General features: G+C 39.0%; 1 protein-coding gene and 1 long non-coding RNA gene across 2 annotated transcripts in view; one reads left to right on the top strand and one right to left on the bottom strand.

Annotated features, from left to right (window-relative positions):
* The window catches only part of STAC (SH3 and cysteine rich domain), a 198,787-nt gene that overhangs the window by 18,699 nt on the left and 162,269 nt on the right, over nt 1-17,819 (top strand). The gene's annotated exons all lie outside the window — the stretch shown is intronic.
* Nucleotides 709-9,606, bottom strand: LOC116657278. The gene is made up of 3 exons (XR_004312395.1): nt 9,395-9,606; nt 4,287-4,335; nt 709-1,026 (listed from the first exon to the last, which is right to left on the bottom strand). It is a non-coding gene; the product is annotated as an uncharacterized LOC116657278 (long non-coding RNA).

Genomic DNA, 17,819 nt, shown 5'->3' with positions numbered 1-17,819 from the left:
TCCTGGAATTCCAGTTGCTCAATAAGCTCTTCCCATTCCCCTTTCCCCTGCACATGCAGACAAGGAGGAAGTCGGTTTGCCCTTCACACTAGACTACAGTTATAAGCCGTGCTTTGAAAATCTGAAATTTAGTGACTGGTTGTTATGGGTTGAATCGTGTGCCCCTCTCCCCAGATCCAAATGCCCAAGCCCCAGCTACCTCAGAATGTGTCCTTGTTTGATCATAGTCTCTGCAAAGGAAATCAAGTTAAAGTAAGGTCATGAGGGTGGGCTCTCATCCGGTATGACGGGTGTCCCTTATAAAAGGGGAAGTCTGGAGACAGGTGGGCCCAAAGGGAGAACGTCGTGTGAAGATGAAGGCAGAGATTGGGGTGATAATTCTACAAGCCAACAAATGCCAAAGATTGCCAGCAGACCAGCCGAAGCCAGGAAAGAGGCATGGAAGGGATGCTCTCTCGCTTGGCCCCTGATAATCCGCTGCCTCACAAAGTACATTAATGAGCATTACAGAGACAAAGGTAGAGCTCAGACAGAAAGATAAATTGGCGTGTAAAATAAAGGGAGCAAATTTAAGTTATATGAGGGATTCCAAGTGTTGGAAACCCTAATATGGATAATTATTTGTAATTGTTTGCTCATGCTCCACCCTTGGTTTGCTTACTTGCCACGCTGGCTTTGGTCTCAGCTGTGTGGCTGTGAGCAGTGGAAAGCTTAAATGCATCTTATGGCTTGGCCGGGGACCTCTTGTACTTACCTTCCACCAAGAGCATCACTTGTCCAGAGAGTAGCTATTCCTTCAGCTTAGCTCCAACATGAGAAGATGTGTTTAAAATCTAGCAAGCTGGCCAAGCCTTGCCAAACTCCTCGGAATCCCAACTGACCATCAACTCTTAGGTAATGCAAGCAAGCAGGAAATTTCTGGAAGCCGCTAAGATTTGGGGAGACTTTGTTACGCAGTATAAGGGAGTCACAGAACAGTACCAGCAGTATCTCTGTTCTCATCTCTGATCTTAAGTATCATGGATCCTAAAATAAACCAAGGAAAATAGCTGTTAATACAGGTCTGTGTTCTACAAAGCACACAGATGAAAATAGGGACATCAAGACTTTTGCAGTGAAACACTCAAAGCAGAACTAGCAAGAGAAAAAAAAGTAAAGGCGAAGTCAAATAAGAATCAATATTTACTGAGGCCCTTCTTTGAAAAATCGACCATAATACCTTGTGGGAAGGAAATGGTTTTCAGTGCCTGTAATGTTTGACCTGAACCAGAACTCCTAGTAAACAGTCTACTACTCTGATTGGGTTTAGTAACAGGGAACTTGAAGATCTTTAAAATGTTTCTAGTAGTATGGACTTGGGCATCCAGATTGCTTATTATAAATAAACTTGGAATGTATAGTGTTGTGGGCCATGACTGGATGGACAATAAAAAGTAGTCACACAGATTTTTTTTTTCTCTGTGTGTGACTTAGGGAGAATGAATACTGAGAAACCAGACTCCGACTCAGGGAGATAGGTATTGTTCGTGCCGTCTGCTACGGCGAAGCCAGATCCTGACCCAGGGAAAAAGGCATCTTATAAAAGCTATGTCTGATGGTTTGAGGTCCCTCCAGAGAAGAATGTTGTTCAGGCTACTTCCTTGCTGTCTTCTTTTCATAGTTGGCAAAGTTTGTTGTTGAATAAGGTTTGTAAATCCCATGAGTCTGTCTTGCCAACTTAACCCTTGTGGTGATACCCCAATTGTAATGAGAAATTACTACATTTTACCTTGTGTCGGCCACTATGCTAAGTCTTTGATGGGCTATTTGAATAGTAGAGAGACAGGTGTTGTAAACTGGATGTTTGTGTGTCCCCAAAATGCATATGCTGAAATCCTAACCCCTAATGTGTTAGTAGGAGGAGGTAGGGCTTCTGGGATGTTCTTGGGTCAAGAGGGTGGAGACCTTGGGAGAGGGATTAGTGTCCTTGTAAAAGAGATTGCAGAGTGGTCCCTCACCGCTTCTACTAGGTGAGGACACAGTGAGAAATAGGCAGTTCGCAGCCTGGAAGAGAGCCCGCTGACTCACTGATCTGGGACTTCCATTGTCTAGAACTGTGAGAAATAAATTTCTGTCATTTTTGACTGCTTAGTCTGTTGCTCTTTGCTGTAGCAGCCACACTGAGACACCACGGCAGCAGGCAAGTTCAACCTTGTGCTCTGACAGAGGTCAGCAGAGGGTGCCAAGGAGACGGGGTGGGACAGGGAAAGGATTCACTTCATTCTGAATCTTTTTACATTTTAAAAAAATGGTTAGTCCCTCTCATACAGTCTTGTGATTAATGAAAATCTTGATTAACTTTTATTTAATTGCATTCCTTTTCTTAGTTTGTAAACTCTCAGGAGTCAAGAATTTGGGCTATTTACTTATCTTTGAATACTGCTAAATTTGCTAGTATAGCTGTCCGTTTCAGTTAGGTACTGCATGAAATATTTTATAAAGAAAGATGTAAAAGATATAGACGTTATTTAAATATTCAGCTTATAAGAATGTGAATAATTTGCTCTTCTTCAAAATTTAATGCCTTTGGCATAAAGCAGACAGAAATACACACATTATTTTACACATCTTTTATGTGTGCCACGCAGCCCTACAACATTTCTTCCAGCAGAATTCTACCTTATGTCCTTCTGCAAGGCTTGTTTAAAATATATAATTGATCCGGGGATGGGCACTCTTACTATATGACAGACTATAACTTCCAGAAAAAAAAGAAGGTACTTAAATAGGAGTAGAGATATTATTTCTTCCATTAGAGAAATGATACTCTGCATGTATCTAATATTGTGAACACACCATTGTCTAAGTCCAGCAGTGCAATTTCATATATTGAAAGAGCAGAGGTAGACACGGATATACTCAGCACTAGAAGATTAAGTGATGGAATGAAGTACATTTCTGGTAAGGACTTTCTCTAAATACGAGTAACTTTGCTGCACAGTGTTGGCCACTGAGATTTCCGTTTAGGTAGGACATTACAAGCATGATCTTTTACTTTTGGAAGAAGTCTGACTGGAACCCTGCTCCTTTTCTGTCTGTAAGTATAGCACCTGCTCATCACCTATGTGGTAAAAGCAGAGTTCTTTAAGTAGCCTGCAACTGGGGGTAATGTGGGATTATTTCCCTAGGAAGAGTGATGTGACGTTCGCCATCACTATAAATTCCCATTGGCTAGCCATTTCATTTTTTCCAAGGCTCCAGAATTCAAATATTTCTTACCAAATGCATGGTGTATCCTCTAATTAAGTTTACACGATCCAAAAATCTAAGATTTCTGCAGAGAAGAATGCATAAGATGCAAATGTTAATGCAAAATCTTAGAAATCTTAGTGGTATGTCCATAAAATAGAATACTATTCAGCAATAAAAAGGGATGAAGTGGTGATACATACTACACTCATGATCATCAAATACATTCTAAGTGAAGAAATCAGTTACAGATGACTATACTATACAGTGTATGATTCCATGTATATGAAATGGTCAGAATAGATAAATCTATAGAGACAGAAAGTAGACTAGTGGTTGCCTAGGATGTGTGTGGTAGGTGGAGGGAGAAGGAAGAGGTTGGAGAATGGTTACTAAAGTATTTCACAGGTAGTGAATTCAAGCATTATATAAAAACATGCTTCTTAGAACTAAATGAGATTTTTTATTTTCTGCCTCAGTTTCTCAACCAGTAAAATATAACCAGAGTAACTCTGTCTCAACTCAAGTTTGTGGTGCCATGAGAAAGAAAAGCTTCCTAACAAAGGAAGCTTTGTTATCATCAGTGAAGTTACAATTGATAAATTACAGACATGTTCATTCCCTTTGACCGCTCACTTCTAACCACACCTCCTCTCCCTCCCACAAAAGAAGAAAGAGAAGGAAAAAAAATGAAAATATCTTCACAAGAATAATATTCATCTTGAATAATGGCAGGTCAGATCCAGACACACATGGCTGTTTCTTTGCTTTTAATATTCCTGTTTATGGTTTAAGTTCTCTATTTTTGCTGATTACATGAATCATGTAAATTTATGTTGATTTTTCTATTCACGTTAAATGGAAATTTGCCAATTATTATCCTAACTCAGGTAAAATTCTTATTTCTCTTCTCTGTCATATTTTTAATCAGCCAATTCTGTATTAGTTACAAGTCTGCCCTCCTCTCTTCCTGTCTTCTCAGTAAACTTTCTACCAGTAGGATTAATTGAGGGCTTTTTAAAATTGAATTCAGCCCAAAAGAAACTGTAGTTTATTACCTGGACATCATGACTTCTTTAGAAATGTAGTTTCATTGGCTTCAGTAACCTGGTGAGACAAACCAAACGTTAGCAAAATATTTCCTGGAAGCTATCCTGCTCTTTTACCAAAAACAAATCTCATTTCTTTCTTTTTTTTTTTTTTTAATATCACCTATTTTGTAGTATTATGCAGCCATTAAGAGTACAACTCAAGCTTCAGGAAAAAAAACAAATGTTAGAGCTATTTTAGGGACAAATGTGCTGATACGGTGCACATAAACAGGTGATTATTTCCCACCTTTTACATGGCTACAAAATTTGAAGTGACCATATAAAGCATCACCATATGTCATTGAAAATATTAATTTTCAGGTCTTAACTATAAATATGACATGATATTAGAGGGAGAAGTATGTTAGAGTAGGCATTTTCTAAGATTTAAAGGCATTGGGATAAGTTTTTCTCTTACTTTGCAGTCTTTACTCATAATAGCAAAATAATGGAATTTCACCTTGTAAGAAGATGGAATCATAATAGAAGTAAAAATCACAAAGTCAGTTTTCAGCTGCCAATCTAGTTCAGTTATGTGATTTTTCTCTTTCAGAGAGAAATATAGTACCTTTCCATAAGTGTTTTCATTTTATTCTCTTTCAGAGATGCACAGTTTCAATCAACATACCAAACACCACTCAAATTACTGTCATTGCATCTGATTTTAAATTTTTACTTTTAACAATAGGACCTTAAACGTGTATAGAATTTTATAGATTTGAGTTCAATTTGATATCTAGTTTTTTCATTTGAACTATGCAGCATCTCTATGCTGAACTTGGTTGCAACATTGTTAATTACATTTTGAAAATGAGAGTTCTTTAAATATGGACTCTGCTGGATCCTGTAACACATGACCCAGAACTAAACTGAATGAAAGGGTCTGGGATCTGAACTTGAGATGAACAGAGATGGGACCAGTACAGCAAGCTGTGTAGGCAGAACAAGGCAACCAGAAAATGAAGTGATGGATGGCAAAGGAGCAGCCATGAACTTGGTGAACTCCATGGTGACCCAGGTGTAACACCATGTGTTCCCACAACCAACAGTCTAGCAGAGATAAGGAAACCACCTGTAAAGACGTAGGCAGGTAGCTCCCATCCAGAGATACATGAGGATAGTAACACAGCCGTGGGACCAGGATTACCCAAACTACTCCATCCTTGGAGACAACATACAAGAGGAACTGTGCTGCTACAAAAACAGATAACTCAGATGTAATGTTTGGGTTCCTGCCCCTGAGATACAAGCTCTCTCATTGGATTTGCTTCAGTAGGTTTTTATATGGTCCACCTGTCTCCAGGCATCTATCCTTCAACTCCAGTCTTCTGGTGGCAGGAAGAGGAATCATATGAAAGACCTTTAAGAGCTGGGTTCTGCCTGCTTTTCTCATTATCTGCATAGCCCTTGATATTCTAGTATCATTTCTTGTTGTAGGGTCTTCTTGTTATTCATTCCATCTGCTTGGAAAATGCTCTGCCTTCTTTTCTGCATGACAATATGTTGATCTTCTGTTCTAATATCACACTTTTTTTTATTTACCCAACAAAGATTTATTGAACATGCATGATAAGCACTATGTTAGAATCTGTGGATATAGAGATAAATAAACAGGGTCTTTGAATTCTGGAGATTCACAGCGAGACAGTGGGTATGTGCTTATAGTTACAGATAGCCACTAGAATTCAGTGTAATGTTGACATATTTGTTAAAGGATTGTTTTTAAAAGAAACTATAATCATAGCTCTCATACAAATATAAAATGAACATGCACCAAAGGTTGAAAAGATTGCATTTAACTCATTAATTCATGAGGGTACCAGTAAGATAAGATGTTATAAATGATTCAAAGGAGAATTCAAAGAATGTATGTAAATATATGTAAAAATGAATTTGCAAAAAGACGAAAATAGGTCTACCCACAGGGCAATATTCAATTCAGTTGCATTCCACCAAACACAATTAATTTGCATGTCTATGGACAAGAGTCAGTTGCATTATGATCAGTTTTCTACATTTTCTGGAGTTGTAGAATATCTCAAAGATAATGAAAAGCGGAAATGACCTCGATGGGTGAGCTGGACAAGACACACAATACTGTTTTCTTGCCCATTTCAAAGTTTTCCATAAATTTTGCTGACAGACTTGAGGCATATGAGAGGGTGATGGTCACAGAGATTATGTATGTGAATTTGCCCAGAGTTGGAGAAATTAAGAGGAAAGCTTCAGAGAATATTTGATGATTGCTACTGCAAATGGAATTTTTCCAGGTTAACGTGAGAATGAACGTGAGGTCTTGTTGTAAGACTGAGAAAGCAGTATAAACAAAGGCTTCAAGGTAGTAAAATGAACAGTTCTGAACATTGTTTCCTTGTGAGTGCTAGGGGACTAGAGTTCATGACCTCCCTCAGTCTGTTCAGGATTCTACACAGAACCCTGATAAAAGAATTCCTCTGAAATTGAGACAAGAGCAGTCAATGTCCCTTTCTTCTTAGATGGCTGGTTCTCAAAGTGCTGTCCAGAAACTTGTGCAAAGTGAAAATTCTTGGGCCTTAACCCACACCTAGTGAATGAGAAATTCTGAGAGTATGCCAGATAATTTGTGTTCTGACAAGCCTTCTGGCTGATTCTGACGTTCCTTTGAGTTTGAGAACCACTCCTAGAGAGGCAGGTAGCTACCTGAAGACCTGCTGGGAGATACTGCCTTGAGGAACTGGAAGAAAACCCTTCCACAGTTACACACCAAGAAGATACATACAAGAACAAATGTACATACAAATGCAAGTATGTATGTCTGCTTTCGGAAAACAGTTTATCTACATCTGTCCCTTTATTGCTTCCTCTGGTCTCTGAGAACAGATACTGTATCTTCTCTCAAACCCATGTAGGTCAAGCCCATGGTAGATACAGTGTGAGAAACATTTACTAAATGGCTGAGGAAATGACTTCCATGTGGCAGGACCCTGACACCAGGACACAGGATCAAGACTACAGTTGGGCCAGCAGAAAAGCTGATGTGAATAATGGATTAGAATGCCTCCAGTCCTCCAAGTCAACAGAGCAGTTCAGTTCCCAGTGGGAGAAGATGCCACTTACACGGGTGGAGGTTGGGATGCTGGATCCTGCCTCCCCCTGGAAATCAGAGCCTAATGTAAGGATTTGCCTGAACGTAATTTATGTTGGAAAGAGATTTGAAGGAAGTGCAATGGGAGACAGAGGAGAATGAAAGAGGGAAGGGAAAACCCTTGAACTGATCCTTGTCCCTTCCATGGGCACTAGAGTTGGACTGTGGCAGCACCCTGGAGGAACCCATGGGATACATTCCCAGTTGTCCACCAGCATTGTCCACATGAAAAAAGAAGTACTATCCTTTTGCTTTTATTTCCTTTGGTCAAGGTTTACCTCATGGGATGGAAGCTCACTCAAAATTGCAAGCTGTATGTGCAAAAGTGGGTGCCTTCAACGTTGCAGAGAAATCTTTGGACAGAAAGCCAGAAATACCAGATGCATCTGAGCCAAGGGGCTGTCAGGTTGCACCTTCAGGTAGCTGGCTGCAGCCGCGGTGGCTGGAATAAAAGGAGGGGCACAAGGAGTGCTCATTATATAGATATTTTATTCTTGACTGAAACCTTCCAAAGTGAGGATCATCCCACGTCCCCCCTCGGGGGAAACCAGTTGGCCCATCTCAGAAGATTCTGACGAAACAGGAGACCCCACTTTTGCCTTCAGCAGTCAGGAGAGGAGAAGGCAGGAAGGCAGTGTGGAGACTGAGTGGTCTCAGTTAACCCACATCAACTCTGGAATCCACAGCCTGAGCATTCCATCCTTGCCACTCCCTGGTTCCACATTCTTGAGAAAGTTTGATTTTCCCCAATCCTCGAGTTGTTCATGTAAAATTACAGTGATAATTTACTTATCAGTCTCATAAGCATGTTGGGAGATGGAAATAATATAATATTTATAAAAAGTATAAAAACAGTAACAACCAAACTAACATAAAAGCTGGTTATCATTAAGCATTTTTTTATGCACCAGTAACTGTGTTAAGTATCATATTCCTCAAAGCTGTACTGTGACTAGGTTATGTCAAACCCATTTTACAGATGAGGAAACTGAGACATAGGAGGCTAGGTAAGACACACACAGATACTCACATACTCACATACTTAGTAAGCAATCAAACAGATATTCAAACAAAGCTATCGGGCTTCAAGGCAAAGGTTTTTTAATAGCAGTTACTTTTTTCTTTCTTTTTCTTTTCCTTTTCTTTTCTTTCCTTTCCTTCCTTCCTTGTTTCTTTCTTTCTGTCTGTCTGTCTTTCTGTCTTTCCTTCTTTTCTTTCCTCACTCTGGGTAACAAATGGTTTACATAAAACAAGGCAGCAGAAGGAGGCAGAATGGCCATGACTCCCTGCTGCACAGGGACTCACAGCAGGTCTGTCACTTAGGCTTTCTATGGAAAACTAGCTCTGGATGACAAGGAAAAGGATGCTGCAGTAAAACTGCTCAATCTGTAGGGTCTATAGACTAGAGGGGAAGTGATGTAATTATAGTCTATCTGCCTAGTTCTTTTAAGACCACGTGTCACACAGCCAGCACCACCCAAAGCGACCTCCATACACTGTTCCTTCTCAGTTTGTCCTTTCCCTGTATCTCCCTGAGCATCCTGATTTTCCTGATTTTCTTACGTCTGATTTCATTTCTCATCTCCCCGTTTTGGGCCTTGCCTCAGCTTTCAAACCAGAGCATTGGCATAATTTGTTAACCTTCCTTCTATTATTTTCTTATGCTTCAGATTCCCCTTCCAGCCTCAGCACTTCACATAGGGTAAATGCCCCGCCAATTCTAACACAGCGTCTGGGACCATTAGACTCAGCTGAGCTACTTATTGTGCAAGAAAAATGCCTTAGTGGGTTGGATAAGCTCCAAATTTGATGGGGAAAATAGATTCTGATATCACACCTTTCTTCATGGGGTATGGTTTGGTACCTAAGAACATTCTTATTGAAGTTATAGTACTAAACTGTTAACCAGTCAATGGACAAAGCCCATCCAGATGTTCTTAAAAGTGCTTACCTGTGCATCAAAGTGTGGCGTTTTTATTTCTCATTTTCAGAACGATCGTTCAAGTGTGTACTTCCGGCCTGGAAATGTTGCTCTACAGGTGACTAAGTAGTGGTGAAGATAGTCGCATGGGCTGTCAAATTGAGAGTCACAACATTTCATTACCACCACTGATCTCTCTTTGAGAAGAGGAAATGGGCTAGGAGGGAGATCTAGCTACAGGTTTCCTCTAGGCCTTCCACATTTTGCTGGAGTGGCAGCCATGACCAAGAGATGATAAAGGTCTCATTTTTTTGCTTTTCCTGCTACTTTCTGTGGATTCAGGCTTGAGCAAATGGGTAAATTTACTTGGGATGATGAGAACCAGTTTTCCCAGTTGTTGTGAAGGGAGTTATAGTTAAGGAAAGAGGGCACATTGGAATATATTCCGTTGTGGTCTTGATCTGGGATTGACATAATCATAAAAATAAAGGTTTATAACTGATAGAGATATTTAGTAGCTCTGTTGCTTAGTAGATGAGACATAATGTTACATTATTAACTGAATATCCCTAGACCCTGGGCTCCTTGAATAAAAGGTTGATTCCTGGGATGGGGCAGAGAGAGTAAAAGATGAGTCTGAGATAGATTGTTGAGCCAGTGTATGCAAAAAAAAAAAAAAATCAAGGAAACATTAAAAAGGCATGGGGATCTAGAGTGAAGTGTTTCCCACTAGCTAAATCTGGAAAAATCTGAGCATCAAAATAAATTAAAGATAGTAATGGGTTATAACCCATTGAATAGGGTAAGAATGCATGAGTCTAAATAGATAGATAGATGGAAAGATGGATGGATGGATGGATAGATAGGTAGAGAAATGAGAAGGAACAGTTATTTTCCTAACTAATCAATATGGATGGAATGATAATGTTAGAAAATAATAAATGGTGGTAAATCTAGTCCATGAACATTTGATGACAAAGTATTTACATACTGTCAAAGTAACTACCCACAAATTAATGATGAAGGTGAAAAGAGTAATTTTGCAGTGGAGAAACTTAGCAAAAATGATTTTAGCCAAAAAATCAGTTCGTATGACCAATATCTGGCCAAACCCACATCATGTATCTTTTAATGTGATGCACTGAGAAGTGAGAATATCACTTCTAGGATATTCCAGCCTTTTTGCAAAACCTTAATCCAATGCTAAGGAAACACTAGACAAAACTCAAACTAAGTCAAAGGCATCAAAGTCAAGAAAGACAAAGGAAAGCTGAGAAACTGTTCTAGATTAAAGGAAATGAAAGACACTTCTGTCCTGAATGAAACGTGTGACCCGGAATTGGGTCCTGACCCTGAATGAGGTCCCAATCCAGGGGGAAAAAAAAAAAAGCTATAAAAGATATTATTGATACAATTGATAAAATTTGATGACAGACTGTGGATTAGATACTAGTATTGTATCAACAATAATTCTGATTTTGATCACTGTACCACATAAGAGAATATATATAAGTTATTTAAGAGAATGCCCTTGTGATTAGGGAACACACACTGAAATAACACACACAGAGGGGCTGTGTTTACCACTCCATCTCAAATGTCTCAGAAATCTGATGAGAGAGGGAAAGAGGGAGAAAGTAAACAATTTCTGAAGCTGTGTACAGGTTACATGTGATTTCCTTATACCACCTTGCAGTTTTTGTCCAAGTTTGAAATTGTATTACCAGCAAACAAACAAAGCAGAACATTTCCACCACCTGAAAGGGGACAGTTCCCTGTGAAAGAAGAAAACATGAATGGCTTTGAAATGGGAAGAACTGGGTAATGGGAAAGCAGACAAAGTAGAAAGTAACATTCTTTTATTACTAAAATAACGTAGCTCTTCTCAGCATAGCCATGACCTGAAGGGTTATTTCAAACTCCCCTAAAGGGAAAGAGTGTGTCTGGAACATCAAAACTCAGTCTTCAAATTTATATCTTCACAGGAAAACTGGAAGTCCTTTAAAAGTCCTTTTTTTCAGGCTCGTTGAGAGTTCCTAGTGCTCAGTATTTCCACTGAGATAAACACAAGATAAAACCCAAGTAGTCTGTGACAGTGATAATTGGGGAAGCCTTATCTTTACCTTGTGTTAATGGGCTGTCTTATTTAGCATGGCTGATGGGCAGGACTCAGTCCTGAAGTAGGTCAGTGAGAGAGGCAGTGTGATGGGAAGAATGGTCGGCAGGCCCCCTCCGCAAGTAAAGCTTGGTCCAGCATTCTTCTCTGCACTTCTTAGGGTCTTTACCATTTTGTGATAATTTGCCTTCTTTTCTTGCTAAGTGAAAGGGGGCTAAGATAACTGAGCACTCCTCACTATAGGCATTGCTTTATTTAATTCCCACAAGAACGCTGGGAGCTAATAGTTATCATCCTGTTTTACAGATGAAGAAACTGAGGTTCCACATGGGTCAGTGACTTTCCAATAATCACACATAAAATAAATGACAGTCTACCTAACTGCAGGATGCCCACTCTTTCCACCATATTGCCCTGCCTCTGCATAAAGATGTGCTACTTCTGGAGGGTGAAGCAGGGTCAGTCAGCCTCAGGAGCACCTTCTCTATTAGGAAGACTTCGTTGTAGGGGGATGAGAAGGTGTTGCGCATGTGTGCACTAGAAGGGCTGGAAGTGGTAGTTGGAGAGACTCAAAGGTAACACATAAAATTCTCTTCTGTTTTTGTTTCACCAGGCATCTCAGTTTTCTTGCCACCCACTTTAAATTTCTTAATAACCCAGCTGCCTATTCTTTTTGTTTTTATGTTTTGAAGAACTGTTACGGATCTGAGAGGCAGGATGAAAATCTTTGTTCCTTGTAAATATACATTTGGAAACTCCCTCGCTGGGAAGTAATCCCATGAAAGCAGTTATTGGGACACCCACGGTGCATGGGCTGGAGAGGATGTTAGTTCCACGTTCTCTGGGTCTGATACTGAATTTAAGAAATAGAGAATGTCTCTCGCCACACTCCATACCCATAATACCCCCCTCCCACACAACACACACATACACACACGCACATACACGCACAGACACATACAGACACACACACACAGTGAAAATAATATATAAAAGCTGACAGAACACAAACTCCAGAGTGTGATAGAAATAAATACAAGTCTCAGTTTCTCACTCACAATTATTGTGGCCTTGGGGAAATGACACCCACTTCAAGAATTTTCAGATAGGAGTCAAGAAGTGAGAAATTGGGATGTCACTGTTTCCTCAGAAGGATAACGCCTTGGGCTTCTCTTGTCAAATGGGAATGAAATATCATTCTTGTTATGTCAAGGGTTATGACATTCATATCAAACAATGGATATTAAAGTGCTTGGGATACTGTTAAATCACATTCAAATATAAAGAGTTGTTTACTAAGCAATATTTTCTACATCGTCAGTGAGTCACCTGATGCAGAGCAAAGGGTCAACCTCTATAAGATACAAAATAACTCACAGTACCTCTCTAGAGTGTAACAGCTCTCTCATTAGACTAATCCCCACAGGCAGGAACTCCATCCAGCATATCATAGGCATTCAACAAATAATAAATGTGTCTGGACACATAATTGGATGTGGAGGCCAAAAATTGTACCTTGCCGTGTTAGTTCTCCAAAGTCACATTCAAAACACCAGCCCCTGGCACAGTTCCTGACACAACACTACTGTCACCATTGATTTTGTGTCAATTTGGCTGCATCATGGTGCTCAGATACTTGGCCGGACATTAGTCTGGGTGTTTCTATGGAAGTTTATTTTGGGGTAAATTAACACTTAAGTCAGTAGACATTAAGTTAAGCAGGTTTCCCTCCACAACGTGGGTGGGCCTCATCCAATAAGTTGAAGGTCTTAAGAACAGAGATTGACTTCCTCAAGCAAGAAGGAATTCTGCCAGCAGACCGTCTTTGGATTCAAACTGTGACTTTTCCCTGGGCTGCCAATCTGCTGGTGTACCCTGCAGATTTTGGACTTAGCAATCACATAAGCCAATTCCTTAAAACACATCTCTCTCTATGTAAATACACATCTTGTTAATTCTGTTTCTCTGGAGAACCCTGACCAATACAACTATCAGTATTCAATAGAGATCAGTTTTTTAACCCCCCCAATTAATTACTCTTTAACTACAGAAATATTTTATTTAAAAAAAACTTTGTTTTCAAATAGAAATTATTTCAAAAATGTTTCTGTATTTAATTATCCATTTCTTCCCAAATATTTATTGACTCTCTCTTCATTTAGTTATTTACCAATAAACGGATTGGAAGAAAAACTGCATAGAACAAATAGAGAGGCACACCCAAATTTAGCAATGGAGAGAGTCTAAAATACTGATGTATCACATATTCAAAAAATGGGCAGAGCTTCGTAGAATTATCCCTATTGTAATAAACACTGCTTGTTGAAAAGAGTGGCCATAAGGAAACATATTTCTCTGTAAAAATACTAGACTTAGAAAAATCAGTTGAGGTTGAATTCATTTAATTCTGCATCTAATGTAGAAAAATGGCAGTGAAATTCTGAAAGGAATGTGAAATTGCTCTACCTTCTAAGTATCTACGAGTAAAATAGGTGAAGACCAGGAGGAAAATTCAGTTTGACGCCGAGAGTAATTTTCACCTTTCTTTCCTTGAAAAACATACATGAAATGTTGTGTGTTGTCATGGAAACTGTAACATAAGAAACCCGTTTGTGAATGCTTGAAGTCAGGTGCAAGAATGTCTAATACAGGCTGTTTGTATTGTCTCATACAGAGTAGAAAAAGACTGATAATAATTTGGTATGTAACAATCTTTCTGTTTATTCTGCATCTTCCCTTAGTGAGAAGACTTGCACTTTTGTGCCTCTGTCAAGAGCTGATTGGAAGCTTGTGCCAGTGGGTAGGACTTGTTCCTCTTAGGCTTCAGTGTGGTGTCATCTGGTTAGGTCATTTTTGGTGGGAAATGATACAGTCACCTGGTAGATCTTCTGTGGGGCAGATTAGATTTCTAGTAGAAGGCTGTCTGGAAAGTATAAATGCTAGTGTTAGCATTCTAGAGCCAAGAGGGAAGAAAAGGCCTGAGAGTATTGAAATTTTAGTTGTGCACACATGCACGTGTTATTTGTATGCTAATTTGACTGGGTATATAGAGTTATATATTCAAAATCATTGTATCTCAGAATATTTGAAGATACTGCTTTTTTTTTCCTACTGTCTAAAATGGATACATGTCCAATGTCGATGTGATTCTTAATCTATTGATCATTTAAAAATTCTTTCTTTTCCTAACTTTCTGGAAGCTTTTGATTTCTCCGGTCTAAACTTTGACCTAAATATATACTGGAGTGTACCTTTTATTTCTGAATTCTTCATTTTGATTATCTCTCAGTTGTCCTTAATCTAGGCATCCATTCTCTTTTTTTCTTTGCCAAAGCAATTTTCTTTCATTATTTATTTGAATATTTTCACCTTCCTATATCTCTTTTACTGATTGAACTCCCACCACACAGATACAGGAACTCATAAATACGTCTACTATGTTTTGTAATTTTTTCTTTGCATATTACTTATTTCTTTTATCTTTGCTACATTTGATCATTTTTTTAGTTTGATAATCCAGATTTATAGTTCATTTCTTTAACTGTGACAGTTATTTATACTCATAACATTCTGGGGTTTTGCCCATCTCCTGAGCTCATTTTGATTTATTACAGTTGATTGATTCTGGAGCAACACAGGTTGGAACTGCGCAGATGCACACATATTCAGATTATTTTCAAGGGTTATTAATATATTACAGTACTACACAATCTGCAGCTTTTTGAACCCATGGATGTGGGGCCGTGAAATGGGGAAAACACAGATCAGGAGGAATTGCATATGTGGAGGATTGACTCTTAAGTCACACATGGATTTCCATCGCATACAACATAAATGCCCCAACCCCCATGCTGTTCAAGAGTCAACTGTAATCATATTTTTATATATATTTTTTTACATTTTTTATTGAGTTGTAGTCACTTTACAATGTGTCAACATATTTTTTATTTTTAAGATTTTAATGGGTTCTTATTGTTTATGGATGATTTGCTATATTTTAATCATTCCAAGAATACAGTTATACTTACTTTAAGTCTTCTGCTGTATTAATTCTGTTTATTGAAGACTAACATATTTTTGTACAGTTTACTGTATGCCAATTACACATCAATAAAGCTGTCATTTTGGCATTTTCAAGGGGGAGGATGAGGCTTCCTCTAGCCCGTTTCCAACTCTCACAGCCTTCCTCCTTTCTATCTTGGGTCCCTATTTCCCAGCCTTTTCTTGGATCACTCTTATTCCTGCTTCTGTCATAGTGTACCAGCAGTCACTTCCATAATGCACACTGCAGGCTTACAAATGCTGTTGTGCATAAATAATACTTGGAAATATCTTTAACAACTGCAGTAAGATGTGGAAAATCTGTCATTTCTGTTGGTGACAAGGTCAGGGATGCTGTAATACTACTATGGTTTGTTGCTTATCTTCAGAAATGGAAGAAATGGCAAATTTTAGTTAGAAGTTAGAAAATAAAAATGTTTCTTTTTCCCATCTAAATTCAAAAATCTCCTGAATTCTGTTTCATGTAGGGAGTTACTTTGCCCTATATGGTTTAGCAAAAACATTGCTATACATTCAGCTGTATATTTGGGTTTTAGTTATTCAAATGAGCATCACTGAGGGCATATGAATCACCTGAAATTAAGTTAGGGGCTCAGAGCTGCAAGGTAAGTAATGTGGTACCATCTGAAATAAACTTGTAGTCCAGTAGAGTAAGAAAAGCTCACAAATTACTGCAAGGAAACATTAGAGATACTATAGGGAAAAAAATATATCCAGTACAGAGAAGGCACAAATGGGGGGAAAGTCAAATGGGCCAAGTCCCATAAACAGAGGCGTATCACCAGGCAGATTTTTGGGTGATGGGTAGGAAAGAGCCATCCAAGCAGAGGGCATTTTATGGCCCAAAATACTGAGATATAAAAGAGCTCCAAAAGAGTTGATCCTTTAACATGGCTTGACATCTAGCATGAGGTCACTCTTGCCAAAGTTATATTGTATAGAGATGCTTAAATATGGCCAGCCTCGTTGTAGACACTCTTTATTCCAAAAGAATTCTTTGGGTATTTGTCTATTCCACACAAGTGTGTGAAATTTTTGTATATTTGTTGAATGAATGAATGAATGAATGGGGTATACTTGAACCCTGTAGCGGCTGGGGTAATGCCTAACCGTTTTCACAAGAACCACCAGGTGGCAGATATTTAGTCTAAGAATGTAGTTCACTGTGAGGAAAACTCAGATGATGAAATGTATAATAGCTTTTGTTTTCTTGATCCTAACTGTCTGAGTTCATTAAATTCAAAGGGATTTTGTGAGGAAAAGAACGGGGGGGTATTTTTAGCCCTTTTGGCCTAGAAAAAATAACTGTTTATTGCATTGGCTTATGAAATTGAATTTGAAAGAGACAGTAACAAATACTCTTCTCTCAGCAAAAAAATATAGTAATAATAAAAAGAGGAATTTTTTCCAGGCTAAGTCACCCCTCTGTAGGGATTTCTCCTCGTCACTCTCCAAAATCAGTGAAAGAGGGATTCCAGCCATGAAAGTCATATTGTTATGTATTATTGGAGGAAATAATGTGCACAAGAATGGCACAGCACAATGATGCCTTTCTGTTTTCGCCACATAGGAAATCAAGCCCCATTTACCGTAAGACAAGCCCCACAGTCATATACAGAAGAAAGGAGGTGTCTGAAGTCACAGTGTTCCAAACACATAGTGGACAAATCCACGAGTCCTTACATGCGTGTGTGCATTTGATTCTGGGTGTGATGCCTTAAATGGGACATTGAGAAAGAGAGAGAGAGGTCACCCGAAGGAGATTATCCAGAATAGAAACCAGGTCATACAGGGAACAGCTTCAGGAAATGAAGGAGCTCAGTTGAGACTTGTGACGTAGGAGCCGTCAAGGGCTCGCGTGGGGATGTCAGACAAACTACTTTTCTCAGAATTAGGACAGTTGAGTTACAGAGAGATGAAACTCTGCTTTAAAAAGGGAAGGATTTTATCACAACCGGGGCAAACTGACTAGGGAATCTCTGAGGTTTCCTCAACAGACTGTTCAAGTAGAGGCTCAAGTGTAATTAAGTGCATGAAAATTCAGACCATTTGCCTCCAGAGACCACACTCTCAGAAACAAGGAGAAACACGTGAGGACACAGTGCCCAGCGCCTGGGTCATATGAGGACACGTTCAGTAAATAGTACTTTTTGTCTGTCCTTTTCCTTCCAGTTATTACCTGAAGTTTATCACATAACTTCATTTTTGCTTTGAAAAAGGAATCTTAGTTTATTTATCCACCTAACTCTTTGTACCTGCCTATGATAAAGAAGATAA

Source organism: Camelus ferus, chromosome 17 (genome assembly GCF_009834535.1).
Source record: "Camelus ferus isolate YT-003-E chromosome 17, BCGSAC_Cfer_1.0, whole genome shotgun sequence".
Taxonomy (NCBI): Eukaryota; Metazoa; Chordata; class Mammalia; order Artiodactyla; family Camelidae; genus Camelus; species Camelus ferus.
This window is presented reverse-complemented; position numbering and strand designations above follow the sequence as displayed.